The sequence below is a fragment of the Nanorana parkeri genome, unplaced genomic scaffold (assembly GCF_000935625.1).
Source record: "Nanorana parkeri isolate BGI_ZX_2015 unplaced genomic scaffold, ASM93562v1 scaffold329, whole genome shotgun sequence".
Lineage (NCBI taxonomy): Eukaryota > Metazoa > Chordata > Amphibia > Anura > Dicroglossidae > Nanorana > Nanorana parkeri.
In genome coordinates, this window is record NW_017306597.1 from 150,287 (window position 1) to 164,424 (window position 14,138).

Here is a 14,138-nt window from a genome sequence, read left to right on the forward strand (position 1 = left end):
TTATTTTTTTTTTTGCCCCCTGGGGGGGGGGGCATGTAGAAACACTCTGGCTTCTTGTTCCCATTGTAATGCGACATTTTGGAGTGTACCTCTATGCTTTATCCTCTGATCGTATTTTGGCCACTAATACTGATACCCAATTCTGTGTGAACAGCAGATTAGGTTATAAAAGAGGATATGGAATGTGAAATGTGACAGATTAGGCGAGACAGGGATTTACATCAGCATCACTTCTCTATACACAATAGAAAGAGAGACCCTCCCTGACCTAACATGCACACAATTATCTATTAAGACCATGAAAGAGGATTCTTCTAATTAGAGAACTTTGTTTATGTTGGGTGATTACATTGCATCAAAGATACAAAAGACTAGAGGAAAAAGCCTATAGACAATTTGCGACAAAGGCTACAAACTTTCCACTATCCTGCTTATCCAAAAGAGCAACTGAAAAAGGTGGAGGAATGCTGCCATATGACCTTAAAAATATAAAGCATAAATCTACTTGAAATTGGCCAAAATAGCTAAAACACCTATCATAACATAATATATTAGAAAGGAAGCCCCAAATAGAAGAACATACCTATATATATCCTGAGTTGGTCAGTTAATAATGAACATAGAGGCTATCACTGCAATCCTGCCAACTTGTTTTTCCAGTGTGGATAGAATGTATTCTCTTATATATTTATACTGTATATACAGTAAAAGGGAACATTCCTTTTGTTTTGGTTAAAAGGGAAGAATCACTGAAAGGAACTAGGGATTTTCCAGTTCCAGTTTTTTTTAGTAATAACAAGCTCTTATCCTCCCTTCACCTGTACTTTTTAAAGCCAAAAATTGAAAATAACATTTGGGTGGGTTGACCTTTTAATGGACTGTGAAAAACTTTTTAGACAAGAGGTAACATATGTAGATGTTTGGAATGAATGCTTCATTCAGCAACCTTAAAAGCAACCAAGATTTTCACACCACCTTTAAAAGTCCTTTACCTAGCACACTGCTTGCTGATAAATCTGTAAACAATAGGTAAGCGTGGCAAACGTAGCAGCTTCTCACATGCATGCACTGCCAGGGGTCCTGTCTATCTCAGCCTCCTGAAGTCACTGAGCTGCTGTCAAGCTAGTGTGACTTTTTTCAATGTCAAAGGCAGGATATTTACACCAATACCTGGGCCATCTAAAATTCCCAACAAAGTCAGAAAACCAATAAAGCAAACAAGCATTGTGATTGGGTTTAATGGCAGGGAACTGTAGGCACTTTACATTTTTCAAGAAATGCTTCTAAATAATGCTTTAACAGTTAAAAAAGGCTGCATACAAATTAAGAGCTGCCCATTGGAGCATTATGTGCATCTCTTTTTCTTGGTAGAATGAAAATATGTGCTGGTATAAAGAAATGGACAATGCCAGCTGTGTTCATTTGAACATCTTCAAAAATCAGAAAACTTTCTATTTTTTGTGCTCAAGTTATCAAACATATAGGTTTGCTTCAGAAAAGCAAAACATGTGTGTTTACTTTAGTTTAGGTTAGCATCACTGGATAGGGTAGTGACTTGTTAAATATGGCTCATAGACCAGATGCGGCCCCTTTTAATGCCTTTGACTAGCTCTTTTGGCACTATTTCTCCCACTGACACCAATTATGGGGCACTAGTCCTTCTACTGACACCAGCGAAGGAGCAGTACTTCTCCTTTAATTTACAACAAGTGCTATGCCAGTTTTAATCTCATTGCTCACCAACCCTACGGAACTTTTTACTCCCACTGACCACCAACCTCATGGCATTTCTTGTTCCTACTGACCACTGAGTTTGGGGCATTATTTACTTTCACTGACACTGGGCCACCTTCTACTCTCATGGTATTAGTCCTTGCCACCCTAAGGTCTGAAGGACAATATACTGGCCCTTTGTTTAGAAAGTTTGGGGACCCCTGGGGTAGCATTTTGTTTTCAGTGCAAAGACAATTGACGGCTTGGAAGAGGTTGCGTTATTAAATAGTATGTGTCTAATGGAGCAGGTTATGCCAGTACAGACAATGCAAATGGGAGGCTCCACTAGTCCTGTTGCAATCTTTATCAATGTCAATCGAAGTGATGGGGGAGGATGGCAAAGCAGCTATTATGCCTAAGGCCCTATTGAGTCGTAATCTATCTTTGCCTCCAGAAGCTTTACTCACTTGGATATAACAGCCATGGCCTTCCACAAAGCTTATGGCACGCAGCTGAAATCTTCTTTGCCACTGGCTATGCCTGCACACTGAGCCATCAAGAACTTGGGGCCATTTTCTGAGACTAAAGATGCTCGGAATATGTCTCTGTACAGATCTATAAAGACTCACGGTGAAGGTGCGGCTTATAGGCACAGCAAGCTACTTCTGTGATTGTATTGTAATTAAAACATAAACAAGCTTTTCTGAATTAAGGACAAAGTTTGGACTCCCAAAACCATGGGTCTCGTAGAGTTTACCACCTCTGCCTCCAGCCTGACCTAAACCTTTCCCCCCAGGATTAGTCAGTCTGTTTAGGTCTGCATTTTGATTTTGGATCATCTTAAAATTAGACAACAATAATCTAATGTCTATGGCTAGCTTTAGAACAGAAAACATGCAGGCCAGTAATAAAGATGAGATGCCTGTTGCCCAATCTGTCTGACTACAGTCAAACTGAGAAACAATTGTTAATGGACACTCTGCAAACTCTGTAGACAACCAAGTGAGGAAAGAAACAATTGCTAACATTCTCCTCAAACCTTGATCAATTCCACATGTGTGTGCCCCATGCATAGACATGCAAGCTTGACTGATATGATCAACCATGCTAATGTCACAATCATTCTACAACATGATACAGGAACTGGATCTTGCAGCCACTATTGTATCTACTTCTATATGCAACCTAACGTGGCATGTTCCACCTGTCTGCAAATATCAGGCTGTCCAATGATGGGAAATCAGGAATTTACCCATAACATACAATTAAAAGGAACTAGAAGGATCCCATCCCCATTTGGAAGATAGATGCAGGACATAGGCAGTGAAAGCTTTTCGTTTTAATTTTTTTCACAGTAAAGTTAACAATCTTCAGTCAGTCATAAAGAGATTTTTCAATGTGTTTGAAAATCTCTTTGTGTACTATCTCTTTCCATGAATACATTTGCTAATGTTTTCTCCTTTGCATAGCCTGACTACCTAAAGCAAAGCTTAAATTGGTCACACTGCTTGTTCAGATGTATCACAAAGTCATGTTTTGGATGACTATTTGTATGGATGATAGTTCTTATAGTCTGTGTCCTCACATACATACCAGACTATTGACCCTTAGAGATATGTATTGTGCAATGTTGTTTTAAGCTTTTAAAATCTACTTCCAGAATACTCTGTGCTTTTGCAGTTCACGTGAACAGTCATTTGTCATCAGCCAGCATACCCATATCCAAAAGAATACAGTTTTAAACTTTTGGAAAGATGTTGGTCAATTTTTAATGCTTTCTATCCCAAGACTTTCAGGTTGGAGAAATGTGTCAAAATAGTTTGTTTCTAACAAATTTTATCTAGTGTTTGTGGGCCCCTTTAAGAGACACCTGCATACAAAACCAGTTTAAATAAACAGTTGCACTAGGTATGAATTACCTTTTCACCAATACTGACAATAATAAGGCTCTGCAGCAGGTTGCCAGGTTCCCTTGTAACCCAACTCCTCTGTACTTTAGGACAATGAGGCCAGGATTATGATTAGTTTTCTGGACAATAGAAAGCTGATCTGAGTGAAACAGGTAAGTATGATCAAGTTGTGAGATTTACCTTCAAAAGAGGTCCAGATAAACAGGTTTATCCAAATTAGATTAAATGGGGTTTATTGTATTGTCGGATTACGGTCTTCCTCAGAATCACAAAGGATTTTGTGACTTTATCCCTGCAGGGAGCAGAAAGTAATTTAGGTGAGATGGTTTTGTAAATGTGTTTACATATAATCAGGGGGGGGGGTTCTCATCCCTCTTCTAATGTCAAGCAAGTCAAGGCCATACAGCCTTTGCGGAGTTAACATAGCCCCTAACACAACACTGAATTATCTGTAGACATCTAACGGATATACATGCATTCATCAAATTCTGGACTCTCTAATGTGTATAAAACAACATTAAGTTAAAGTTTACAAATATTTCCAGCTATAAAAATTAAGAAATATACCTCCATTATTATAGCCATACATGGACTGAGTTTTCACATAATGCAAAATTTGAGTGTCGCTTGTAAGCAACTGAGTATAAGCTCAGTACAATGTGCCTTGCAGTTTGTTCAATGGTTTATCAAAAGCCTTGAGCTTTTTCTTGGCATTTGATAAGCTCCTGGAAAGCATTCAGAATGTATCAGATAAGCGTTTCAAATTCTGGCAAAAAATAGGAAATAATAAGGAAATAGTCAACTGCCTGCCACCTTCTAACCACTCGTTAAAAGCTTCTATTATTTTGACTGAATGCTGTTGAAGTAAACCCAATTAGTTATGGTTGCAATAAAAGCCATGGAACACTCCAGGATATGTCTCAGTGGCCATGCTGCGGTAAGTGGTTAGTAACTATTAGAACATGGTAAAAAAAAAGTATCAGATAAGCATTTCGAACAATGTAGAAATTTCAATGCCTAAAAAGAGGCAATAATATGGATAGAAGAAAAAATTTATGTATAGGACCACATAAAACTGCCTGCTATCTGCTCCCACTATTTTGACAGAGAGCAGACAGAGTAAGCAGACATGGTTGTAAGTAGCTAATGGCCATGCGAACAATCCAGCATATGTCACAGTAGCTACCTAAAAACAATCCACTTTTAACCACTTGCCTATGTACGGTACCATTCTTTTGCAACCTAAATGTGTAAAATCAGCAGTTAACAGGCTGTAGAGGCTTGTGTTCATTGCCTTTGAAAAACATTCATGTCTAACCGGCTTTCAGGAATCATGCCACATTAGTGCTTCAGTCAGAGGTGGCAACCCATCAGCAACAGGATGACAAAAGAGGGCACTCACCTGCACCTTGCTGGTTTGGCCAGCAGGGGAGTGACTTTGTATGAGTAGGTAAGTGTTCTCTTCTAACTTAGCAATCCTGTCGCTTGCACTTCCCACTGCCCGTAGAATCACATATGTGACATGGACCTAACAGCAGGGAGATTATGCTAATTTTTTTAACTTGGTCAATAAGCCTGTATACATATTGCCTATTCATGTGATAGGCAAAAATGTCTGTCTATTTTGGGGTAGCAATAATAACAACAATCAATTAGGGGTGTCAGGTTAGGAGCAAATCAGAAATAGATACTGTTCTGCTTGAAGCCCCAATTCAGGCACAAAACCCATCATACGTTTTTTTGGGGTTCTTGCCTGCTGAAGTGATATATGCTCACCGAAGCCCCCTGATGGCCACCGCTTGGTGCAAAGGGCCACAAATCCAGCACTTCAGATTCACACAAGACCACTGGTCTTCTACCGTCCCCTCGTGCTGAAATCACTAATCTTCTGGAATACTGTTTCTGGACAGCCAAATTCCGACTTCTGCTCATAAAGTCAAATAATGGCCTGCACACACTAATGGCCTATTGTTGTGATACATGACAAGTGAGGTGTGGGAGGCGGGAAGAGGTGATACATGGCAAATGAGGTGTGATAATGTTTAACTGGCCTATAAGTTTGTCCCTTATAATAACTTTCAGCAGATGACAGGTTCACTTTAGCGTGAGGCAAACGCAAGTTTAGTATACTGGTTTCTTCTTCTATTTGCATGTGTAAACACAATGGTAATTCTACAGCAGGCAGACAGGGTGTGGCTACTGGGCGCCTATACGTGCACAGGGTGTTTAAGCTGGCCCTTTCACTGTTGTGGGAGTAAACCCGAAGGCCTCGTCCCACAATCTTTTTGCATTGTATGTTTTTAATGACCAAACTGAATAGCACAATCAGTGATGGTATAGCAGAGGATATATAATGCCAATATTGTATGATGATGATCTTAAAAAAAATCAAAACAGCATGCTCATAATGACATCATTCCACAAGTGTCCCAATCACTCAAAAATCATGTATATCGAGGTGGACGTATTTACATGGAATTTAGGAGCCAGTCTGTCCAATTCATGGGCCAGCAGGAATTTTTAGTAGACAACTCCGTTGACATAAATTAGAAAAAAAGGTAAACAATTTTAGGAGCCTTCGGCGACCTGGCTACAGCCCTGATGTATACAAAGTCTGTACAGAATAATATTAAAAACATATAAAAAATTAAATGGTTTTCAAATAGTCTGCAGGAGAAAAGTTACTGTATTTTGTGACACAGTTCCCAGGCCTTTCTTGATCTCACTTCTTTACTGTTTGCTCTTGTGAAATGTCAGAAAATGCCCTTTAGAAATGATCCTCCCCGAAACTGGGGTAATAAGGCACCCTGGTGAGTTCTTTATTCCATCCACCTCATAGAAACCCAGCAGCTATTCTCTGTTCTGTCCCCTGCTGCCTGTCTCTCTCACTCCCTCTCATTTCTTTCCTTTTCTTCATCAGCTCCCATTCCTGACTCTCCCCTTTCACACTCCTTTTTTCCTGTTATTTTCCTTCCAGCTTTTAAAGTCAAACGGCATCTCCTTTCTCATTTTCTAGCAATCTTCCTGTCCTTTGAGGGTACAAATTGGCTGTTCCTGACTGATCTCGGGATGCCTGCTATACCTTCATATCCCCAGGCTTGGGGTGCTCTCACTATCCGTGCAGATTAACCCTATCACAGGAAGCTGTAAACTGGCCTGGAACATAATGTATAGGTCTGTTTTACATTATTACTTTTCTCTAGGTTACTTTTATTGGGCAAGCAAAACTTCCTAGCGCATACCTATTTATAATCATGACTATTATTTTATTATAAGAAATGAACAATAATTCAAGTGCTTCTCTTATTCTCTCATGTTTGTAGAGAAGAGTGTTAACATTGATTTTACTCTTAGCATTCATCAAGCTGTTGCCGAGTAATCAGCAGTGGGGAAAAAAAGGTTTGCAGCCTTCTGTTTACATTCACTCCGTCTCTAGACACTGGAGTTGATTACTGAAAATAATGCAAGAAGGGTCATGGAAGTGGCAATATGTACAGTCCGGAGCGGCCGCCTTTTCACATTGTAGATGGGCACTAAAAAAAGCCTGTTTATATCACCCCTGGCCCCCTGGGTGAACTTACAGATAGACCACTAGACCTATGGAGGAAGACCCCCACTGCAAGGATATTTTGTTTCTGGTGCGCAGAATGGCGTTTTAATAAAGATACAAGCTTTCAGGATGCCTTAGATCCCTTTTTCAGGCTTTATGCAATAATCACAAAAAGAAAAAAGAAGTGATGACACTGGAAATAGGTGAAACAAACTCATAAAAAAATATAAACATCAACGGATATCAACATGCATAAAAATGCACGAAACTTGCATTAACGCATCAATGCCCGTCAACTTAACTTTGTGTTTCTCATGAGTTTTTATGTACAATATGGTGTGAATGAAACTAACACTTTTTACCTTGTGCTTCATTTACAGAAGTGTTGTACATATTTGTTGTGAATAGGGATTCTCACCTTTCTGTTCATTGTGTATTGCTGGATTGTTCCAATTAACAATATTAAAGAGGAATGTGTTAACTGGATTGCAGAACCCAATTGTTTGGGAAAAGAAAGGTATTACATGGAAACACCTTAATGGATGTAAGTAGAAAATTTGGGGGGACTTGCCTAGAAACATATTTTGTAGTATAAGTATCTTTATATTAGATCTTTGTATTAGTTCCCTCTATACCTCCTAAAAAGCAAACACTTTACCTCTAATAGTAAGAAGTGTTGTTGTTCATTTACATGTTCAACAGCTTCACTAAAGTTAAAGGAGAACTATGGGGTCAGGGCTTTTCCCCAAAGTTCTCCAAAGAGTAGCGGGAGGACACAAACTAGCGTTCTCCCGTCACCCTAGGCTCAGTATACCACGAGCTGTAGCTGAGACGCCGCAGCTGAAACGGATCCCGACAATTATGTCTGGATCCGCTCAGCTGCGTGAGTGACAGCTGTACCCGCCCCCCGCACCCCCATTCCGCCAGTCAGCGCTGGAGGATCGGACAGGGGAGGGGAGAATACAGTCACTCCCCTGTCACAGCTCTCTGACAGGATCGAGAAGTGAGCGAGCGACGGTATGTGTTCGCTCACTTCCCGATCTACTGAGCCGACCTGTGACAGTCTCATTGTCACGGGTCGACTCAGATTATAAGGGTGAGTGAAAAGCACTCACCTCATAATTCTCCTTTAATATTTTTATACCAGCCTTTCAAAGCTGTGTTCATTTCAAGCTGGACTCCGGGCACAAAACCTTTCAAAGATATTCCTCAAAAGGATATAAATCCACTTAGTGTGTATAAAATGATTTTACAAACCCTGTTACCTTTTAAAGTAGCAGTGACATCATCACTGTGCTGTACATAGCATGTGCAGAGAGCAAAGCTGTGGGAGGGACCCAGCAGGCTCCACCCACTACAGGCTGCCTGCAAAAAACTACAGGGGGGGGGGGGGGAGTTCATCTTTCAAATATCCAATCAGGTTAAGTAGAAATATTTTGATGTTTTTAAAATTCTTTAACAGGATTGTGCCTGAAGGAACACAGGCTGACGGGGGTTAATGTCAAATGTAGTCTATGCCCAGCCACCCTTTTGTCCAGAATTGTGTACTACACATAGGTTGGGAACCTTTGGCACAAAGTGATGCCTAGCTGTTTAAAAGCTGCTTTTGTGCTACTACAAATGGAACCCAACTGGAATCCTTCCACTGTTTTGCTTTAACAGTGTTTTTCCAGCACATCATAAACTTTCATGGCAGTGTGTGGAATCAATGAGCCGTTTAAGAACTCCTCTCCCCACCTACATCAGGGCTACACACAATCATTGTCATTAGTGATTGTTTACATTATGTATGAGTAAAAAGATCATTGGCACTCTCAGCACAACACCTGCGATCCAACTGGCCGAAAGCCCTGTGTGTCATCACCTTCACCACTCTGTACAATCCAAGTCGTAGAAATGATTGGCTCACTAGTAGGACGGCAATTAAATGACCCAGTGATATCGGTGCTAAGCTATAACAAGTATGTCGCTCTGTCTTCTCTTAGCTGCTGCACTCAGCTGCATTAGAGTGATACTAAAATCAGGAGTTAAATCTAAAAAATGCATTCAAGTACACTGACTACTAACAATGCTGTACTTTATTTGTGCATCACTCAGCTGTTGATCCTCAAACCATCTCTGAACTGGTGCTGACACTGTCCTTCCTTCTGGAGGGGGGCTATTTGTGTTCCCCATGGTCCCTGTGTGTGTTGTAAAGTAGTCACCGATCCAAGCTCGCTCCTGTGATGGGCTACAATCTCAATACAAATTAGTAAACTAAACATGAGATTGTAGCCCATCACAGGAGCGAGCTTGGATCGGTGACTACTTTACAACACACACAGGGACCATGGGGAACACAAATAGCCCCCCTCCAGAAGGAAGGACTGTGTCAGCACCAATTCAGAGATGATTTGAGGATCTACAGCTGCGTGATACAGATAGATACATAAGATATAACTCCTGAGTTTAGTGTCACTTTAAACAACTCTAGTGCATGTCCATGTTTCCAGAGGTCTACATCCAGCCCTTACATTATCTAGTAACTAATTTATATATATATAAATCCAAAAAAAGTGACCGAAGGCAACCCAGCTTAACTGTACAATCACAAGCACTGAACTTTCCAGCAGTATCAATCACAGGTAAGCAGACATCAAACCACTTTGAATCAGACTCAGAACTTTATACTAAACCCAAGAACTTCCCAAACTAAGTACTTGAAAAAGCCGAATATACAGGACTTTACACCTACTCTATATATTACTAGTAACTACAAACCTACTACTAATAAAAGGACTCGACTATGCTGGATGTGATCTGGACTAGTCTGTCCTCGTGCCCCCATTCATACCTGAGCATTTGTTAATGCGTGACAATGCTCATCAAGAAGAATCCCTTTATTTTCAATGGTGCCTGTTCACAGCTGAGTGTTGTGTCACTTGTCTTATGAGCTGTTTGTGGGCAGAATTGCATGTTTTATCCCATTATCTTCAATAGCAGTGCATTAAAACTGCCAGAAAAACATCCATAACCTGAGCCTCTTGCACAATTTTGTTTCTGAAACCGGGTCTCTTTCTAGTAACTAGCTTTCCATTGGCTTAAACAAGCCAGAGCCTATAAAGTACAAAAAAGCGTCACAATTGCCTGGAAAATGCTCACACTCGGTGGGAATGAGGGCTGAATGCAAACTGAGTCTTTTCACAGGTCAAGGAACAGTAAAAGGCTCAGGGCTCAGTAATAAATAGCATTTAAAACTGCTGCACATGTAAATGTATCTGCACAACAATGTGCTTTATTTTCTGAAAACATCCTAAGAAATAAAAGAATGAAGACAGCCTCAGATTAAATAAAAAGGTAATAGCTGGAATGCAGAGAGGTGATAATGCAGGAGTGACGACCCTTATACCTATCAGGGTTTTTTATGTAATGTATATTGCAGAGTTCAGGCCAGCGAGTGTTTATTTCTAAGTAGTCCTGTACAAGTTAATGGGTGGCTCTCGATGGCTAACAAATGGCTGAAGGATGACAGAAGTTAACCTCAGTGGCCAGAGGTCACACACAGAGCTTGCATATAGCACTACCATGTCACTGGGACGCTGCATCATTGCACCTATAATAAAATGACTCATGGGAGTTGATTCACTAAAGGAGCCGCGGCTGGTCACCTAGCAAAGTGAATGTATACTTTGCAAAGTGAATGTTACTGAATAAGGGGAACCTTTGTTCACTTTGAACTCTCGATAATGTGCAAGTGATTTTTTTATATATATATATAAAAAAGGATTATTTCCAGCACATCATTGGGTATTCAAAGTGAACACAGATTCACTAGCATTAACTTTGAAAAGTGAACATACACTCTCCCCTTCTTTCGTAAATCAATGTATGGGAAGCTATGCTGTAACATCAGCAACTTTCTGAGTGTTAGTAAATAAATAAGCATGCATCTTTCCTATTATATAATCTGCAATACACAGGGAAGGAGTGAAAGAGTTCTTAGGCGCAAACAGGAGCTACACTACATGTACACATCAAAAGGTAAAATAGAATATATATAGATATAGATAAATATATATATATATCTATATCTATATATCTATATCTATATATATTAATTCGTGCTAATGTCCAATGATTGACTGATTACACAGAGACTTCTTCTAGAGACTTTCACATCTCCCCTCCAGAAGTTTTACACTAGTTAGTGAGATTCTCCTTGAAGGGCGCAGACTTTAGCGAGGAGACATGCCGCTGACACCACTCCACTAAGAGCTGCCTATCGGAAAGGAAAACTCATCATAACCCACACATGTTCATGACAGATACACAGCACAAGCACAACCTTACAAACAGAACACAAGAAGTGATAACACACATATACCGTAGGTTGGACTGGATAGCTCTGTGTCTCTTTCCAACCTTAACTACTATGGGAGGAATTTATAAATGCTTAAGTGACAGAATCTGGGGCAGTGGCCGATAGCAACCAATCAGATTCTATCTTGTATTGTAATTGTAACGTCTTCCCTATATTGTAAAGGGCTGCGCAAACTGTTGGCGCGATATAAATCCTGTATAATAAAATGAATAATAATATTCAGTTTAGCTTTGAAAATGAAAGATAGAAGCTGATGAGTTGCCATGGTCAACTGCTCCAGATTCTGTCTGTTCCAGTTTTTATGAATTCCCCCCATTATGTATCTACAAGAAGGGTCTCATTCACACTGGCAATGGCATAAATGTGTTTATATGCATTCATAGGATAATTCTGAACGCATGTAATGATTTTAAATGGTATAATGCACTATGTGCATTTACCTGTGTTTAGGTGCGTTCAGTTTTAGGCAAATTAGATACTTTGCGTCTAAACACAAGAAATATAGAACTTGATCTCATAAAGTTTGTTAATACTTCCCAGATAATTTGTCCTGCATTGAAATAAACCAAACACATGAAGCCAGTGTGAATGGAAGGGTCTCCCAGTGAGTGTCAGCTCTGCAGACCATACAGTGAAAGTTCCAACGAGAACTTCTACATGACAAGTCAGACTGCCACCATAAAATGACAAGCAGGTCATAAGATGAGCCTGGGTGGAGTCACTGTCCCCCTCCCGTGTCACATAGGTGACTTTTAACCCCCTCAGCTTACCCGGCTCCTAAAATGGGGCTCGCACAGACTGGAGCAGTGTTCGGACTCCTCTCTGTCCGCTTTATGAGTTCGCAGCGCTCATCAGCTTCTATATATAAGATGGAAGTGCGGCGTCGCTAGGGGGAGCCCTCCCGTGTGTGTGCCGAGGGAGGGAGGGGAGCGCACGCTGCAGGACACTGCGCTTCGGCTCATGTGTGCGCTATTATACAGTGTGACCACATGGGATCGGGCTGTATAGGATGACAAGTCACCCGGGATCACATATCGTATGGGGAGTGTGGGGTGCCGGTGACAGCAGGCATGACTCCCTGTACTGTGGCATCTACAACTTTTCGAATGTCCCCAGTCCTGGAGTCTTCAGCTCTTTCAACATCTTTGGAGTTTATTAAACAAGAAGTGAAGTGTGCCGTAAAATCGTGTCTACGTGTTGTCAAGACTATGAATAGATTAATTTTGGCCATACAGATATTTATCTGATCCTTCCATTAAAAGATTGTTTCCCTATTCGGATTAAACCTTTCCATTATTTATTTTATTTTTTTTAAAGTTTTGAACAGTTGACCATCTTGTTAAGTGTATGATGACAATGATCAAGAACATTTTCATCACTTTCAGAAGGCCTGTTCACACTATGTGAATTTACCTATGTACTTCCCACACTGGATGAACGCTGGTAAACACAATGATGGTGGCATCAGAAGGGGGGGTGCAGTCCGCACCGGGTGACACCATAAGAGGGGGTGACCGTCAGTCATTTCAGTGTCACCCCCTCTGAAACGTCAGGCACTCGGTCTGGAATGAGAGCCCGACAGCTGCACAAGAGAAGAGGGGACCCGGCGGCATACCCTATCCCCATCTCGCTTTGCTGTCATCTATCACCAAGATGGCTGCCAGCAGTGACGTCATTTCACGCGTGCATAATGACGTCATATGCGTACGTAATGACACACGGACTAGGTGACACCCGGCGGCCGCACTGTGTAACACACGGCCTGTTGACACTTCTGCGCAACGACACATGGAAAACAATAATTTTCTTTTGTTTACGTGAGTTAAAATGCAGCAATCATATGCAGATTGCCGCTTAGAGATGCAGCCGCTGTCACCCAGTCTTTAACTTGAACGGGTGACAACGGTTGCATCTAAATGGGAAAGTTGGGAATCCTGCTGCAGGAATCCCAAATCTTATAGTGTGAAAGATGCTTGAGGGCTGATTCGCACCATCTCCAGACTGGTGCATTTTTTTATCCATCTAGATCTGGTCTGAAGATAATGTGAACAAGCCCTTAATGTAATAAAAGTGCATACAAATATCTATAATTGCAATGCAAAAAGGGGCAAATTTCAGCTTATACATTTGGCCCACAACAGGAAAAGGAATGTCACAGGAAATATACCTTTGAAAATGCGTATACAAAAATGCAGCTAAATGTGCAGAAAAACACACGTTGCTGTATATGAACAAATAAAAAAGCAGGTTAATGCAGAGGCATTTTCACAGCATTTTTTATAAGCCTTAGTGTGAATGGGCCCTCAAACTGATTGCATGGTGTATGCTGCAGTGGATCAGGGATCAAAGCAACCATATTTGGTTTTTTTTTTTAACAGTATTTTATTTAATTTAATTTCTGTAGTTCTGACAATAAAAAGTATAAAAACATAAACTTTGATTGCTTCTAATTTGGTCAGAGCCTAACTTAGGATGGTTTCATGGACTGCCAGAGTATGAGCATGCTGAACTATCAGCAGATGGTCGCTGTAATAGCTGGAATGCTTGTTCACTCAAGAAGGATGAGACTAGATGTAATATTTGGAAAATGACCTAGAATTGTAGC

General features: G+C 40.6%; 1 protein-coding gene across 2 annotated transcripts in view; it reads right to left on the bottom strand.

The window, feature by feature from the left end:
- Window positions 1-12,364, bottom strand: part of ACKR3 (atypical chemokine receptor 3) — a 19,012-nt gene extending 6,648 nt beyond the window's left edge. Inside the window, exons 1-2 of one of the 2 annotated variants that reach the window (XM_018558286.1) lie at window positions 12,304-12,340; window positions 3,804-3,915 (exon numbers count right to left, since the gene is read on the bottom strand). The gene's annotated coding sequence lies outside the window, so the exon portion shown is untranslated. Of the gene's footprint in view, window positions 1-3,803; window positions 3,916-12,303 lie in introns of both variants that reach the window. The other variant, XM_018558287.1, reaches the window with a different exon arrangement.
- Between the last annotated feature and the right edge of the window lie 1,774 nt (window positions 12,365-14,138).